We start from the raw sequence: 19,692 nt of genomic DNA on the forward strand, positions 1-19,692 counted from the left end.
TCTTGACGTAGCGCATGTAAACAACAAGATATACGCCTTCTCGTTCTCTGCTTCATTTTCAGCCACATTAATGTTTCCCGTATAGTCGACGCCAACACAGGAAAAAGGGACTTGATGTTTAACTCGTTCGGGTGGTAATGGGGGAAATCCAGGCAGACTTAGAGGTTGATTTTGTGCTTTCTTACACAATAAGCACTCTTTCAGGATCTTCTTAACGGACCGTCTCATTTTTCCAGCCCAAAACTGTTGTCTCAATATAACCACAGGTGTATTCGTGTTGCAGTGCAAGTTGAGTATGTGATAATGAGACACTATAAGTTGCCATAAGGGGTGTCGGCTGGCGACGTATACTGGATGCTTAGCGAATTCTGGCAATTCTGCATAATGAAGTCTTCCTTGGTACCGAATGACACCACTTTCATCAACATAAAGCCCTAATTGTCTGATAAGATTCCTTAACTCAGAGGGAACACTAGAACTGGTTTGTAACCCATTAGTCAACGCATAATATAGCGTTGGAAAAGCTTGACGCTGCATGATTCTGATTAAGATGAGTAAATTATTACTTTGCCTGAATTTATCAGGAAATATTCTTCTCCCAAACAAGATCAATGTACCTACAATCCTTAATGCGTGTTTCAATGAGGAGAACTCAGAACATTGAAATACAAGTGTATCATCATCAGGGTTTCTCAAAACTAAACTGGTTCTACAATAATTTCATTTACATTAACAGACTCTATGTAAACTACATCCTCTTGTTCTGGAAACTTATTTTTGTCAATAATTTAGGTCGGGCCATGAAACCACAAACCTGACTTACTCAAAAGAGACATTGAAATACCTCGTGTAACTAAATCAGCAGGATTATCCTCGCTCTTGACATATAACAACCTGATGTTATGATTGGCCTTTACTCTGTCGATCACTTCTTTAGATCTTTCATAAAATACCCAACTCAAAACTACTTGGGAGTCACTCCAAACAGTACAATCTGAAAATTTATCCCCAAAAATCTCTAACAAATGAACAGCTAAGCGCATGCCTATAGTCAAAGCAAGTAATTCTTGACGGGGAATAGTGAGTGAGGGGCTCGGGGCTACTCGAGACTTACTAATTAGCAAGTGACTTGTGTGCTTACTGCTAACAACATACGCACAGGCTCCATAAGCCACATGAGAGGCATCAACAAATACATGTAAGCTACAAGTTCCTTCATTAAAACAAGACCTAGGGACCTTGATCTCCTCAATAGAACCGAGTTGGTTTAACAATTCATCGAACTCTTTCTTTAAATCCATCATCAGTTCGTCATCCCAGTCAGTTTTCAGTTCCCACAATTTCTTCACAAATAGTTTTTCCTTGATTGTTACGGGCGTTAATATTCCCAAAGGATCAAAGATGGTTGAAAGGAGAGACACAACCTTTCTCTTAGTCAAAGTACAAACATTTCCTAGATTATTCAAATATGTAACAATCTGAGAAGGCATCTTTACACTCAATGAGTCATTACAGGTATCCCACAAGAGACAGAGTAGTTTTGCTGCATTCAAGTTGACAGTATCTGGGCTATGTTTATCATTAAATGAACTCAAGTTGCTAGCCCACTCTCCCAAAGGCATATTAGCTTCCAACATAATTTGGTTTACCTTATTACTCTCGAGTTCTAAATCTTCACATTTCTCATAAGTTTTCATAAAGTTATCCACATAAAAGGGATCTGAATGGTTTTGCAAATGATACTGTATTGTCTGATTCAGCAGAAAAGGTGAACAAGTACCTCCAAACAATAAAACCTTAAATCTAAAAGTCTTGACATGCTTAAAATATCTATCAGCAATCCCTAAGAATCTTGTGAAATCTCTGTGATTTTCATTCATTCCTATTCTAAGGAAAGCTTTACTTATGTCTGCTACTACGGCATATTTGTTCTGACGAAATTCCAGCAGCACATCTGTCAATTTCGTCGCCAGATTAGGTCCCGCAAGTAAACAATCATTGAGGGACTTTGCATGGTGTGACTCCTACTACTTGCATTGAAAACTATCCTAACTGGAGTCGTAGCAGATTCCTTAAAAACTGGGTGGTGAGGTAAATAATGATTAATGCCATCAACTGGATCAAAGGAGTTATCTTCTAACTTTACCTCCTCAATAAATCCTAACTTAACATACTCATCTAAAACAGACTGATATTGATCAAACATGACTGATTTAGACTGAAAGGTTCTCTTAAGTGAATATAATTGTTCTCTTAAGTGAAAATAATTGACCTTAGGCTTTTCTATAACCCGTAGGGGTCTGGCATTGCTCTTAAATGGCAAATCAATCGTATATTTGTTATCAGTCTTTACAATAGTCTCATTGAAATGTTCAATCGCTGCTTGATCGTTATAGGATCGCGCATCCTTCCCGATGCCGATCGTATCTAATGACCACAGTCTAGAAATATCCTCACCGTCAAGAGGATTTACAGAAGCTGGGACTCTCGAGCAAACTATACTCTGTGTACTTATTACAGATCTTACATTTTCGTCATCACTGATAACATTACAAGCCCAATTGGGTATAGGACCAAAAATAACAGCACCGGCGGTGCTACCAAGCAAACATACATCATCATATTTATCGTGACGATACACAAATGCATTATAATAATCAGCACCACTAATCAAACCTATATCACTGAGGGTATCTGATTCAATATTCTTATCTGCCAGTTTAACACCTCGTTCTTGCTATCGCAGATACACGTTGTGTAGACCAGGTGTGTGTATGGAAGTGTTAACATGATTACAAACAACAGCATTTAATTTGATACGTTTAGTACCTGCTCGAACCATTACTCTTACTACATCAAACATTTTAGTTTCAACATTATCTCCAAACGGAATTAATGTAAGTTCCACTTGCTTTATGGCCACTAAGTTCAATTTCTCAACAACATCTGGGTTAATTAACGTTCTTTGAGATCCGCTGTCTAAAAATGCTCGAACCGGGATCCGATTCCCATCATTACTCAATAGAAGGGTGGCTGTCGGTAACGCTGTCGGTCGAAGAGATGCGACATTTTTCACAGTTACTTGATTACTGATAACATTATTCTGAGAATGACTGATTATTCGTAGCCGCTGATTTCTGACTAGTCCTGAAACTAGGCTGCGATTGAGCAGTTTCTATAGGCTTATTATCAACTCTACTATGACCTGATTTGGTGCTAGAAGGTTGCCTGAGGACGAATTTGGGACATTGACGCTCGTAGAATTAGGTAATAGTCTAGCACATAGGAATGTATGATGTTTACCATTACAGTTAAAACAGTATGTCTTACTCTTACTGTTACATTCAAATAAACGATGACCCTTTCGTAAACAACCAAAGCAAAGTTGTAATTCATTGATACGAGCTCTTCTAGTCTCTAAAGGATTGTATTTCGTGCAGACCTTACCGCTGTGTTCGCCTTGACAAAAACAACAAGAAAAAGTTATTTTCTTAGGGGTATTTCTAACATTAGTTCTGAAAGCACTACTGGGCGAATTAGCTTGACGCTCGTTTTTCGAACTCGTGTTACGATCATTGCCACTCTTAACTGGGTTGGACGGTGATGGCGTGGGGTTATGCATATTACTTCTACCTAAACGCTCAATTAATTTCTCAATGCCCTTTCTCAATTTATCTACACTGAGTTCACAAGTATTATATGTCTGATACAAGGCTTGCAATGTTTCCTTTGATAAACACCGCTTGATAATTGCTTTCTCATTAGAGTCGCCGCTCGTAATACCTGGTAAAGCGTCTAAACTGCCATGAACAATGCTATACCCATTTCATAAGGAAATCCATCAGTTTGCTCTGCATCATGCTCAGGGTGCGGTAAACTTAACAGACGATTTCTTAAGTTCTCTTCTAATTTCCCAACGTTGGAAAAACGAGTTTTCAGTAGGTTTATCGCTGCTGTATAATTGGCTGGAGTTATAGCTAAACCCTCAACGGTTTCGCGTGCTTTACCCTTAAGATAACTAGTCAGCATAGTAAACTTGATGACATCATTCATGTCCTGCCTATCATGAATAACTGCTTTAAAAACAAGTCCAAAAAGGATACCACTGCTCAATTTTGCCATCAAAAGTAGGTAGTGTAATTTGAGGTAACTTAGGTTGTGGAATACCTGGGGGTAGCAGGTGCCGCAGGTGTCGGATTAACAAGTGTGGGCGCGGCGCTAGGGTGGGCGCGGGTGTGGGTGCTGCTAAGTTACCGATCGGTGAGTTTGGAGATTTCATTGTCCGCGCTAGAGAGGTAACTGTTAGCCCTCGTTATAGCATTTACTAATTCACGATCCTTAATCTCCTTATAATATTCAGAAGCTGCTGTCTGTAGTGAATCAGCTGCTTTCTGAAGGGACCCTAAACGCAGCTTAATTACTGCTGTAGACAACTGTTCAACACGTTTTACCTCATTCAAACGTCGTTCGATTTCACTTATAGGAGCCTCATACAAAATGAGTGCATTACTACAATTGTCTGCATCAATGGTGAAAATTTTAAGGCAAAATCACCTTACAAAACATACAAAGTTGACAATAACAATTGCAATATAAATCTCAATAATATCGAAGTAACAACACTTCCTCGAAAAACACTGATACACAGAAAATCATTCAAGTTAACAATCTGTGTTCTACAAAAATAATTCTGGTCAATACCGTATTACAAAACTCTTATTCAAAAGTCAAATTGCAATGAGACGGAAGAATATACATCGTCTCGTTACATCTCAATACTTATATGTAAACCACATCTACCTTCAAAAAAGGAGAATGACACTCACCTAGTTGTCGACCTTTTATCTTTGGTTGTCGTGTGTGTGTGTGTGGTTGTTCAAAAAACTATGTGCCAGCATAAAATGACTCTAACTAAGGGAAAGGGGCTGTAAACAATCCAACAACAAACGATGGTGATATAGAATGATCTGATTCCAAGTTACAAAGGTCCAAAATAATTTGTTCAGTATCCAGAATAACCAATTCGGAAGTGTTTAAACATCCGGTTCGAAGGACCAAGAAGGAAGAGAAGCTGTGGCGAAAAAGATGGACTTATAGTGGACTGTATTATATGCTTAACGTTATTACTTGATCAAAAACCGCTAAAAGCCTTACGTAACAACTCCACAAAACTCCCTTGCGGTTCCCCAAATTACGGGGAGATATCTCTCAACCCAATTCATTATTAACGAGGATAACACACCAATATCATTAATGAATAGTACCACAATTAAGTACTTTCACTTCTGAGCAGTCCTCGTAGACATGAACTCAGATCATAAATCGCTATACGAGATACGACGAGAGGTACGCGCCCTCTCTCTCTCTCTCTCTCTCTCTCTCTCTCTCTCTCTCTCTCTCTCTCTCTCTCTCTCTCTCTCTCTAACTCTAAATGTTGTGAGTACTCACGGGTTGATTTTCAGACCTTAGAGGACCGCTGTGTTATCTCGTTTCTAAAAGTTATTTGCATAACCTTAAAGTATGAACACAATAAAGGTTTATCAGATCAATTTATATTCACCATCCACAAAACTGAAACATAGGAAAAATGAAATAAAATCGAGGTATATTGAAACGTATTTGATAAACGTAAGGTTAAAATTAATTTAATAACTAATTGTTAAACATATCAAAGAGAAATAACATATAAGTGACAAATGAAATTAATCACTCAAGGGGAATTGTAAATCAATGGCACTCAAATGAAACAAATTACGACAAAATTCAAAGAATCAGGGCAATCGCCCTTTCTAAATCCACACACACATCACTACACAACACTAGATAACAGGTCACCTCAAAAGTTGAGCCAAGAAGCTGTTCGTTCCGTCCTGCATTCGGGTTTTGTTGGGGAAAAGAGACAAGTTATTCAATTACCACGAATGTAGAACTGACGTACAAGGTTTTCATGAACATAAAAAACTCTACAATAATTATCAACTTCGTTGTCAAAAATAAATTCCAAATATAATAGTGTGCAACTTCAACATATTTATTAAATGTAGTGAATTAATTGGTGTGTGTCAATACAATTTTGGGCGGTATCATGCCCATACAGTGTACTACGCACATACGCATACACACCCCTAGAGGGGCATGCAAAGGAGCGTTCAGAGGGGCGAACTGCTACCCTTCCTCTCCCCTCCCGATCTTTTGACCTCTCCTAATGGCTTCTCTGGCGAGAGGCACAAACAAGATCCAATAACACCAACTCTTACCATACGTAATATGCGCAATACATTCACCAAGAGCAATTTCATATATATAAGGAGAAATAAATTATCATAGCTAAAACAGTAATTATACTTCGTTACTGAAACGTCTATTGACGTTAATGTCAAAAGACTTCGTCTTTGTGTAATACCATCCTTTCGGTGCTAAGCGCACCACAGATACTACGTACTAGAACATAGCAAAATCAGATAAAATAATGTTAAGTGTCATTCTCGAATAGATGTGGTTCTTTCACCCTTATTAAGTCATGCAATGTAGACGTACATATCTTTACAAAATATATGGGCATGCAAATATATTTGGTTTTCACATGAATACAAATACAGTAACATTATTCCTGTCTGTCGATTACCTGACAGACGGCAATACGCAGTGAAAATCAATCTATAATTTCTAATGAGACGGACACTAATAACTATAATAAAAGACAAATAGCATGCAAACAAGTGAATACACAAAAACATTAGAAAATAAAATCGTTGTGAGAGGAATTCCTCACAAACCTTAAAGGAATTCGTCAGTTTGTCCAGAATACTGACCATTCAGTCATTCCAAATCGTATTCCGTACCAGAACTAGAAAAAGAACTATTGAGGACATTCTTGAGAACAGCTGAGTTCTTTGATTTATAACAAACCTTAGAAAGTTGTTTCCATCGCATCATAGCCACTTAAGGAACTATATAGTCCCGTGTGTCTATTAATCCGAGACGTATTTATCATTGAATATTACTTGTATGGAGTCTCCTGTTTCCCGCAATAAGTATTTAATGGAGAACATTTCCGTTACAGACGAGGTTTTGCTTCAAGTTCTACAGCCATTTCGATGATCCAAGTAGTTTCAGTACATCCATGAAGAGAATTAGGTACGCTCACAGTTCAACAGGGTCAAGTCATCAAGTTACCGAATAAAACAGAAAAAAGGTGTAGTATCTCTTCATTTATATAGAGCCATTGATAGATCTTATAGCATGGAATTAAGAATGTTCCTCAGTAAAGCTCCATTTGTTACGTGGTCTATTACTACGAACGTATTTTGAATTTTTCGATTTAGGAGCGAGGGAGACGAGATTACTATAGTTTACCATTAAAATACTTTTTAAGTTTTCTCTCCGGGTCGAAAAATTCTTTATAGAAAATGGTATTTTAGGATATTGGAATACTTAGAAACATGAGTCAGTCTCTCTCTCTCTCTCTCTCTCTCTCTCTCTCTCTCTCTCTCTCTCTCTCTCTCTCTCTCTCTCTCTCTCTCTCTCTCTCTCTCTCTCTCTCTCTCTCTCTGTGTGTGTTAAAACACAGGGAACAATTCATAGGGCACTTTTTGGTTTGTCAAAATTTGGGGAAATATAAATGGTATTGTGGATATTTTACGTGTCGTTATATGAATGAAAATTTGATATTAATTATCGCGTAAAGACAAATCTGGCGCTACTTAACGTAAGACTAGTTTCCGATAAAGTTCACCGCCATAGTTACGTCTAGTGAGTAGTGTCTTGATAGGTGTATTACAAGTTAATGTCTTGTCTTGCTTGAGACGAGGTCGACTTGTCAGTGTTAATGGCTGCCGCCAAACCTTAAACGTTTTGAGAAAAAAAAATCTAATAATTCTGGTGTCATTTACATCGTAATTTGACTCTGGGGACCAAAGGTATATTTGGTTTCTGTGCTTCATTTCATTTCGTAATTGGCAGAGTTGGTGCCAAGTGTTCAAATAGAGAGATTAAAAAGGTTTAGAGTCACGTAAACAACTGCTGTAAATGTGGTTATTGGACATTAACTTGCAGTTCACGATATTAACTCGCAATGCACGACATAAACTTGCAATTTATGACAACTTGCAATTTATGATATTAACTTGCAACGCAAGACATCAAATTGCAACACAAGACATCAAATTGCAATACACGACATTAACTTGCAATACACGACAACAGTAACTTGCAATACTCGACTATAACTTGTAATACATGAATTAACTTTTAATACGTGACATCAACTCGCAATACACGACATTAATTAACTTGCAATACAAGACATTAATTTGCAATACAAGACATCAACTTGCAATACACTACATTAACTTGCAATACACGACAGTAACTACAGTGCACGACATTAACTTGCAAAACAAGACATCAACTTGCAACACAAGACATCAAATTGCAATTTATGACATTAACTTGCAGTACAAGACATCAACTTGCAATGTTAATTGTGTTGCAGTTTTGTGATTCAACTTTCAAAACTGCAGCCTGGCCTGTGAATTGGGACCTTTTTTAAATATTTGTTAAGAATTTCATCTGATTAATAGCAATTCCTTACAGGGGAGGATTCCTTCAATTAAACATAATTATTTTGAACCAAAGTACAATTGAGGCTGCCCAGGTAATGTGAGCTATTTGTTGGAATCAGTCATCAAACCTTTGCATTTTTTTAAGATTTGGCCATCAGTGGTTAAGTGAGTTAAGTGTCCCTCCTCCATCTTGGATCTATGCTGTGATCTGAAGTTCCTTCTGTGGCAACTGTGATGTTATTTATTTAGGAAGAATTTTCTTATGTTTGGCGCCATTGAAGATTTTATTTATAGTTTTAGGTGGTGAACTTGTGGTGTATTTTACGATTGATATTTCGGTAAAGCATTTACCAAGAACAATGTTGTGGAAATGTGCTGTGAGCAGTTAAAAAGGAGTGGCTCTTGCCCTTGTTGATGTCACATATGCAAATTAATACTTATAGTTTCCTTGTAGTACATTGTCATGTAGGTAAATCTGGATTTTATTCATCTCCATTAACTGCAAGTCAGGTATGGGTGCTCTTATAAGGAAATGAATTTGTTGTACGTTTTTATTACTTGTATTTCAGTCAAAAATGGTTTAATTATTCGTAACAGCAATCAGCTGTGATTTTAACAGATGCAGACAGCTTATAATAAGGTCTTTTTAAAATGTGGAGTTCAATATTCCAGTAATCGTTCATGCATAGTAGCTAAACATTCCAGTCATGATTAGGCTCGATTATGGAAGTGGGTCAAACCTTCAGAAGCTCTGTCCACTATAATACAAAAGACTTCAAACCGTTAAGTACAAATTCCTAATAGTGAAAATCTTAGAACTATGTATTTCACAAGTTCCTTATAGAATATGGGGCGCCAGTTTTAGTAGCCATTAATCATTCAATTATCAATTATAGAATGCTGATATCTGCTCATCTTGGTTTCGTTGACTGTAGGGCTGTGTGTTGTGTGAGCTTATGTGTGAGCTTAACCTTGGGTTACCTATAGGCGCCCTTCTCCGAGGGCGGTATGATGGCAAATAACTGGCGAATTAAATTAGTGATTCATTTTCTGCTGGAAGGAACAGTACCATTTCGGATAGGGGCCTGAGTGTTAAGTTGACTTCAGACAATGAAAGCCATAAACTGGGGACCTACAGGTGTTGAAGAGACATTCATTGCAGATACAGATAGACTCTGGCGAGTTTTTTTCAATTCAGTCATAGCTCCCATTACCATTAAATATAGGTGTTACAGAACTCGCTTGTATTAAGGCAATAAGTCTAGCTAACTAATTTTGGCGATATTTTAGTGTAAGCAAAGCATATAGGTGTTGGAATTGATTGTAAAGAATAATTGGCTAATACACATACATGCATTTTGGGTAAAATTGCGTGTTCTAATCAGTTTATATACATTACTAAGTGTATCCTATTGTCCCAAAGATCATAATATTACCCGAGGGGTTAAGTGGCACCATTCGTTTTTAGTTTCATGCCCATCTTTAGTTATTTGCATCAAACATCTCATTTTATTATTATATGTGATTATTGTCAATTTTTTGTTACAGACGAGCTTTAACTTCAGCGCCATTTCGAATCCAGCCGTGTCGTTTCAGTACATCCACGAAGACAGTTGATACAATTCATTTTATTATTATTATTATTATTATTATTATTATTATTATTATTATTATTATTATTATTATTAGATCATTCGATTACTGAATAAGACAGAAAAACGTCATTGAATCGATGACTGCCGCCAAATCCAAATAGAGGATGGAATAAATCTGTAAACCCAGTCCTTTAACAGAGAGAGAGAGAGAGAGAGAGAGAGAGAGAGAGAGAGAGAGAGAGAGAGAGAATGTCCCTAAACAAAGGGAAAATCGGGTATCAGCTGTCTATTAGTGCAAATTAATCTTGTGAAAGAATCAGTCCACCTTTAGGAACCATTTGCAAAGCTAAAAAGAGTTGATGTAGTATCTTGTTTTCCAGTCAGTTGGTATCGATAATCAGTAAGTAAATAAGTAAATCGAGAAACCAATAAGTAAATCGGTGACACACTTTTGAGATTCATAATTGCGAAATCAGAGGTAGCTTTTGTTATATGAATGGTGACGAAATTGAGTTCCGTTCAGATCGGTGATTAATGAGTAATTAAGAGAATTTCAAAACGAGCTCGAGATCTGAAATACATATTATAGAATAAACTTCTATTTGGCTGAAAGGGGTAAATTTTTTCATTTGCGTCGGGTAAGTGTCTATCAGTATGACGCAAAGACGGCATCTTCTATGACAACACTCGTAAATTGCTTTTATGGAGACGAACTGTTTGATATGAAGTCGCCTTTATGGATGTACTGAAACGACTTTTAACGGCTTTTGTTTGAACCAAAACGACTGAGGAGGAGGAGGAGGAGGAGGAGGAGGAACCATTAACCACTTCACCCCCAAATACAACGAGAGTCGGCAATTGTACTCAGTAAGTTTATCATTTTTTTTATTTAATTAAAAAGTAAAGAAAAAAAAACTCACGTCTATCTTTCAAGGTTGGAGACTGAGTGCAAAAATGCATCCATTCTGTCAAAAAACATAAGTCATTTTTTGCAGTAAACACTAACGTTGCTAGATTCACTATGCATATTTTAATATGTAAATGTATGAATAGTGAGTTAGGAATAGGCTAGCAGACTTACACAGGACTGGTCTGAACTTTTTGACCAGAAGTGTCTATCTTTAATATGCAAAGACAGAGGTCGGGAACCTTTATGTAAACCCAAATTTCATTTGAACACCAAGCCAGCCAGAAGGATCTGCTCGTACTAATGATATTTCATGTGGTGATTCATACTATGTTTCTGATTTGTCTTTGATACCTGTTTATGGAAGTGAGGAGGTTGAGGTGCTTACATGCAAAGTGCACTAGATAGGATATAGACTGGTTTATGAAGGTAATTCTGTTGTTCCTTGTGAATCAAGGTGCCCTTTCGTTGCTTGGTAGGCCGGAGGTTAAAGGCCATTACTACTAAAGGACTCCCACAGGATCTCAATACCACTACTGAGCGATCGAGGGTAAATGGAAAAAGTAGTAATCCTGTGGCTATATCTGTTGTGAGTTATAGGTTCCTAATAGGTATAATATAGCTGACATCATTAAGGGAGAACTTTATTCCATGGCAGGTTAAAAATATGACGCTGTGGATTCTGGAATCATTTGAGCTTTTTATGTATTGCTAATAGTAATGAGCGCTGGGAAATTTGACAGATATTATTGCAGTAAAACATTGAACGTGAAAAATACTGTGGAACTTTCCTGAACTAGAAGGTTAAACAGGACTGTCCACTGCTTGTGTTGATACGTGCAAGACAATCGAGGCGGAATGAATTACAGAAAAGTGTTTCCAGTCGGTTCAGAAACTTAGACGCATATAACTCTTCGTCATAGTTTTACTCTTTATTTCAGAAATCCTGTTTTCCTGGAAACTGTTTTGACAGTGCGTTGCTGGTGGCTTAAGCCACCGGATTTTGGAGTTTTTAGCTGGAATACTATAGGTACCTTTTGGTGACTGCTTGTAAGGCCTGTAGGTTTTGTCCTTGTTTATGCATACCTGACTAGGCATTTGAATCATTTTTAAAGCAGGGTTTATTACTAGACAGTAAAAATTGGAAATATTATGTAAATGGCGTTGAATACGGAGTACTAAAATTGACAGTGTGAGAGAAATATTTGATTTACTGACAGAGTGGACGAGTAGCAAAAACACACTGGGATTCATTCCTAAAGGCTTCGATCGTTAGAGAAAAATGAGACTTTGCTCCACACTTGAGTGTAGGTAACCAATCATGATTGCAAAGAGCATCAGGCCTATCTTTGCGAACAACTCACAGCTCAGAGGAATGATATAGGGCCACTGGTTGCGTCCCAAACTGAGGTTGTTACTCTCTATAACTCATCACTATGTTGTTATATGTTGCTGGTTATTCGCATAACTCGTCAATGAAGCTTTAAGTTCGTCACAGAATGCTGATTGTCGCTGGCTTTTAAGTCAGTTGTTATATAAATGGGGAGTTGTACTTCAGCGGACAAGTTGGAGTGACAATCACAATATTGCAGTGTTGCTCACCAGCCTCATCTGTTGTTACTTGTAGGGTTCTTTTATCTGGCGTCATTTTAGACAGGAGGAGACACTATCATTATTTCGAGTAAGGCGAGAATAAGTTCAATTCTGAAAAAAAAAGTGAAAATCATGAACTGGGAACGTATATAATAATCGTGTAGAGTGACACTGACGTATTTTGCATTCAGTTCTACTCCATAGTTGCTTCTATAGAAAGAACACAACTTGGTTTAATCACAAAGGTCATCATTGATATTATCAGATTTTCAGTCTAAGTGAATTATATTGACGGAGGAATTCACGGTAAAGGATTGTTGGAAATTGCCCACAAAACCTTTTAAGCAGAAATTTCTGACTAAGTTCTTCGACATGTTTCGTTCGGTTTGTTGAGATTCCAAAACTGGATCAAAGTCATATATTTCAAGAGGCAGTTAGATGGTTGATAGGTTAATGGTGCAGCATTTCACGTTTCAAATGTACTTGGACACCCAATGTCTTCTTTATTATTGTAACTTTCAGGTTATGACGGGAGGGTCACTTTGTTGTTTAAAAGTACTGAGTCTAAATTGGAGATCTAAAGCTTTCGGGAACGCTCGAAGTCTTGTAGAAATATTTTACTTCTCTGAAAGGTATGAACTTGACATGATTGAACCAATTGAGGGTTTAAATTTAAATGCTTTCCTATTGAAAGTAACGATTTTGACTGCGCAATATAAGGGTAGATATGAATGTTAAAATGACTGCATTAGTAATGATTTAAACTATATTTCCAAAGGTCCTTAGTGTTTCAAGAATGGTACTTGGAAATTTTTGTGTAAACTAAATATGTAGAGGTTTTTAAAGTTGAATCCGATCCGAGTTACTGAACGTAATATTCAGTATTTTTATACTGAACAGGAAGTTTTATATTTTTGAAGAATTGTTTGAAGAAGATTTTTTCCTTTCAGTAATAGTGTACTCAACGTGAAAGCTTGATTAAATACGAATACTACTCGAGACAGAGGTTAAACAACCACTCCAGAAACTTGAGAATTCTGGCCAGTTTTAAAGAACATTGCTTCTTGTTGCATTCTTCCAGAGATTTTCTACCAGCACTTGGAATTTGTCTCTCTTCTCAACGCTCTTTTGTCTAGTGTTGACAGATTTGATTAGGTATCCTTACAACTGATCTACTTTCATTGCTTTTACTAGACTCTGTGTGAGGCAGAAATTGCTTCACTTGTGTAACATATGGAGAGTGGGTCCTTTGGAAATTGAGCAGATTATTATTTACACTGAAAAATGTAAATAGTTACCAATAATTACTGTACATTAATTTTTTTATTAGTAATAAAACCAGTATTGCTTGGTATCCTGTTAAGTGCATAGCATTTTGAATAATTTTATCATTTACTAATGTTTTTTTTATAAATTAGTGAATGTATTTTGGTTTTCATTATTGTATGCTTGAAAAAAAGGGCTTGGAAAAGGCAGTTTGTTTTAAAACAATATTTGAAATGGTATTACTTTAAAACAATATTTGAAACAAAATGAGAGAATGTGATTATGAAACACTTTTTTTTTATAGTTTTTACTGAAGGTTGTCCTTATCTTCCAGTGTAGTCATGTTTGAAATTCTGTTCTCTCTCAGCAGTGCTGGTGCTACTGACAGATTGCTGTTTGACTGTTAAAACGGCCTTTGATCTCAGCATAAGAAACTGCGAGCTGTAAGTATCACGTTTCACATAAGCTTGCAAAAAAAAAAAAAAAACTTAGGATTTTTATACTTTAATAGCGGGTACTATTCCTGTCTAACCAGCAAATTCTGTTTTGAGTACTTATTCCTTCAACTTAAGATCTCTCGAAGGCTTTAGTTTATGTTGACCTTTAGTTTTATATAATGAAGAGTGCAAAATATCTATAATCAGTACCATTAAACACGAGTTGAGGAGTTAGTTATAAACACTCAATTCAAGTACTAACATCCCATATTAACTTTATAATGATTTAAGGGAGTTGGTCTTAATATCCATTAAGCCAAAAATAAGTCTAGACCTATGGAGAAACTGATTAGAATCTGTACAAGAAACTAGGGTTATCGTGTTAGAGATTTCAAAAAAATTCTTTGGATTATTACATTAACATTTAAATCTAGGCAGTGCTAGTAATACCTAGCCATACTGCTTTTGTCTCTAAGTTAAAAACTAAAAGTAATGTATGAAGTATGAAAATTAGATATGGTAATTATAAAAGCTAGTATAGGATTAACTAGTTTCCGAAATTTTCAGGCTTAGTTTAATTTCCCTTACCTTCATTCAATCACTAGTGTCACTGGTCGAGTAGTATAGGTCCTCTTGAACACAGCTGTGTAGAATGCAAGTGTTGGAATAAGGTAAAAAGCCTTATTACGGCCCTCTTGATAAGTGCAATGGAATAAAGTGCTCAACTTATGTGCTAGACTTTTTAGGTAGCTTAATTTATAATATGTATGAATGGTGTCAATGTGGAAGATACAATTCCCTCCCTTCCCCATCTTTATTCGAAATAAAAATCAGCAGACACCAAAAACACACACACACACACACACATGGGGAGAGAGAGAGAAACGACCGGACGCAGATGACACGTCACTTCCAGCTAGCAATACTGGTTAGTTTAGACCCTAGATGATTTCAGCATCTCAGGAATTTCGTCACCAACCTGTGACTAATATTCTTGCCTACTGACCAACCATCCTACTGTAAATATCCTGCCTGCTATAAAAATGATGTACTAGTATATACATCACTTTTTTCAATTCGTAAGCTTTTGTACTCATATAGATGATCGCCAGTGTTCTGTCGACGCGTTACAGGAAATGAATCAAAGAAATCGGAAGCCTTTGTCCTTGGAAACTGCTATGATTATCATTCATAAAGTTTTTTCATTAATATTTAGTTACGCTATTAAAAATGTACAGACTAATTATCAGTATTGTTTCTAACATTCCATTAAATAAAATCATAGATAAATATATGGTTTCAGCAATGAGTATCTTACGAATGGGGATCCCAGTGGATTAAGGATTACCTCGCCGAAGTCTACCCATTTTGGATGGTACCTATGCAGTTTGACGGAGCCATGAGCGCTAACGTCAGTCTCTCTCTCTCTCTCTCTCTCTCTCTCTCTCTCTCTCTCTCTCTCTCTCTCTCTCTCTCTCTCTCCTTTAACATTTCCACATTATATATTTGATATGATATACGTAGAATACCTTCCCATATGCTTTCACATACCAGAAGGATTTGCAAGTGAAGTCATAATTAAAGTAATCCTTAATAAGACTATTTCATTTTTGTTACGTACGATAGAACAATTTGTACCAGGGAAGCTGACTCTCTCTCTCTCTCTCTCTCTCTCTCTCTCTCTCTCTCTCTCTCTCTCTCTCTCTCTCTCTTTGGTACTTTGGTAAATTAGCCTTATTTCGAGGCAGTTTCAGCTCTTGTCATTGCTTGCAAATGGATATAGCTTGCTATCACATTCGTAATAGATCTGTTGTAGAGAATATATTAATTATTAATAATCATTTATTATCTTGCTCTTCGTTTTAGGTTAATACCTAAGGTTGAACAACAGAGAGACCCATGTTCATGGTGCTTTTTCCAAAAATGTCTGTCCCTGAGAGACGATGTTTACCTAAAGGTCAATCTATTGGCTTCCTGTCGTATTGCTATGTGCTGTTTTTGAAAGGTGTACGATATACTCCACATACCTAGACCCTGAGTTAAAGGAGCGTTTATCGATTTGTGTATTACATATTCATAATATACTTGTGTGAATGCACGCATATGTACATACACTATAGTAGATTCACATCAACCGTGCATTTGATGTCTAGGCCAGTCCCTTACGACGCACCTGATTGGCTGTTGATGAGCCAGTCACAGGGCTGGAAACTCTCCTCAGTCTCTCTCGAGAGTTCACATTGGCAGGATATATGTTCCACCTCTCCTGTGGGATACTTTTGAATTACGTATCTCTAAAAGAGAGGTGGAACATACATCCTGATTATGCGAACTCTCTCGAGAGACTGAGAGTTTTCAGGTATGTGACTGGCTTATCAACAGCAGCCAATCAGGAGCGTCGTAAGGGACGGGCCTAGACATGATATGCACGGATGATGTGAATCTACTATAGCAGTTCTTCTGTGGCATAGCCTCTCGATCCCACAGACCTTCAGTTTCCCTTAAATTTCTGTAAAGTTTTCAGATACACATTTGTAGGTTTCCTGGATCTTGTTACATGAATGTCGGGTGATTTCCAGTGGAATTGAATTTTTGTTTCTTATTTTCTTCTCCTTTCCATTAAACAATTCTTAAAAATAAATTCCACTTATCATGAGAACCATGTTCATTGCATGTCTTGCCTTTCATTGTAGGTATTAGTTGCCCAGACATTTATAATTGATTTAAAGAATTAATTTTCTGTATCACGGCTTGTTTCCTGTATACAGTTTTTCACAGGTCCTCTTACTTCTGTTCAAACATGGCTGTCAACTTCTCTTGGTTTTTCCTATTTCAGTTTCTGATTCTTTTAAGAGAAAACCTTTTTTGCCCCATTGATAGTAATGTCGTAAGTGTCTTTCAGTTTAACAGATGTCTGATCCTTGGATATTGGATAAACATCTTTTGGTCCAGTCCCTCCCCCCCACCCCCCCCCACCCCCACCACCCCCCACCCACCCCACCCCCACCCCACCCACCCCACGCCCCACCCCACACCCCACCCCACCCCCCACTTGTGTAGTTTGAAACTGTAAAGAAGCTTTATTCTGTTCTGTTCTGTTCAGAATATATTATATTTTCCTTTGGATGAACCGAGATTTAATGAATTTACTTTGTTTTCGTGGATAAGAGCAAACGATTTTGAATCTCTCTCTCTCTCTCTCTCTCTCTCTCTCTCTCTCTCTCTCTCTCTCTCTCCACGGCATTGTGCCTCTTAATATTATCATCATTATCATTATCACCATTTTCACCATCCTTTTGGTCAGACGTGAGAAACTGAAGAATGAGTCCCCTTCACTCTTTTTGGTTGGAATTGGGCACCTCTTGTCTGAAACACTTAATCTGGTCCAGATATTCACCTGTATCCTTCGTCTAAGATATCCTTAGCCTTCCTGCAAGAAACAAGAGGATCACTCTCAAGGATTCCAAAACCCATAACATACTTAGCAAAGCTCTCTCTCTCTCTCTCTCTCTCTCTCTCTCTCTCTCTCTCCATCATCTCCCCCCCCCCCCCCCCCACCCCCCCCTCTCATCTCTCTCAATCTCTCTCTTTTGTTAAAGAAAGTAGTTCATTCTATCGCAAAGCCACTTGCAATATTATTAAGACAAAGTGTAGATACAGGCAAGATATATGATGAGCACAAATTAGCATATATTACCCCTACTTTCAAAAGTGGATCAAGACTAGAGGCAAGTAATTATAGGCCTGTGAGTCTAACATCACATATTATGAAAGTGTATGAAAGGGTAATGAAGAAAAATATTATGAATCATTTAATAAAAAATAATTTGTTTAATAAAGGACAACATGGTTTCGTACCCGGAAAAAGTACACAAACCCAACTGTTAGTCCACCGTGAGAACATATTCAAAAATATGAAAAGCGGAAATGAAACAGATGTGGTTTATTTAGACTTTGCAAAAGCTTTTGATAAAGTAGACCATAATATTAGCGAAGAAAATTAGAAAACACAATAATCGTGGATAAAGTAGGAAAATGGTTAAAAGAATTTTTACACAACAGAAAACAGATAGTTATTGCAAACGACGAGAAATCGGATGAAGCCAAGGTAATATCCGGTGTGCCGCAAGGTACGGTGTTAGCTGCAATACTGTTTGTTATTATGATTGAAGACATAGACAATAATGTTAAGGATTCGGTAGTGAGTAGTTTCGCAGATGACACAAGAATAAGTAGAGAAATTACTTGTGATGAAGATAGGAACGCTCTACAAAGAGACCTTAACAAAGTATATGATTGGGCAGAGGTAAATAGGATGGTATTTAACTCTGATAAATTTGAATCAATAAATTATGGAGACAGAGAAAGAAAGCTATATGCATATAAGGGACCTAATAATGAGACCATCACAAATAAGGAAGCAGTTAAAAAAGACCTTGGTGTGATGATGAATAGGAACATGTTATGCAATGATCAAATAGCAACTCTGTTGGCAAAATGTAAAGCAAAAATGGGAATGTTGTTACGGCACTTCAAAACAAGAAAAGCTGAACACATGATTATGCTTATAAAACATATGTTCGTAGTCCACTTGAATATTGCAATATGATATGGTACCCACACTATCAAAAGGATATTGCACAAATAGAGAGTGTACAAAGGTCCTTTACAGCTAGAATAGAAGAAGTTAAGGACCTAGACTACTGGAAAGACTACAATTCTTAAAATTATATAGTCTAGAAAGGAGAAGAGAACGCTACATGATAATTCAGGCATGGAAACAGATAGAAGGAATAGCAGAAAATATCATGGAACTAAAAATATCAGAAAGAGCAAGCAGAGGTAGATTAATAGTGCCCAAAACTATACCAGGAAAAATAAGGAAAGCACACAGGCACATTAATCCACTACGCACCAGCAATCGATATGCAGCGTCTATTCAATGCGTTGCCAGCTCATCTGAGGAATATATCAGGAGTGAGCGTAGATGTGTTTAAGAATAAGCTCGACAAATATCTAAACTGCATCCCAGACCATCCAAGATTGGAAGATGCAAAATATACCGGAAGATGTACTAGCAACTCTCTGGTAGACATTAGAGGTGCCTCACACTGAGGGACCTGGGGCAACCCGAACAAGATGTAAGGTCTGTAAGGTAAGGTAAGGTCTCTTGTAGTTAACCCCAATAGAGCCAGAGTTACTAACCAATCAATTTGAAATATTTTTCTCAGTTGACTCAGTACATTCTCTGAGGCACAGCAGATCATACTCCTGCAATCTTATTTCTCTCTCTCTCTCTCTCTCTCCAGCTCTCTCTCTCTCTCTCTCTC

Source organism: Macrobrachium nipponense, chromosome 12 (genome assembly GCF_015104395.2).
Source record: "Macrobrachium nipponense isolate FS-2020 chromosome 12, ASM1510439v2, whole genome shotgun sequence".
Taxonomy (NCBI): Eukaryota; Metazoa; Arthropoda; class Malacostraca; order Decapoda; family Palaemonidae; genus Macrobrachium; species Macrobrachium nipponense.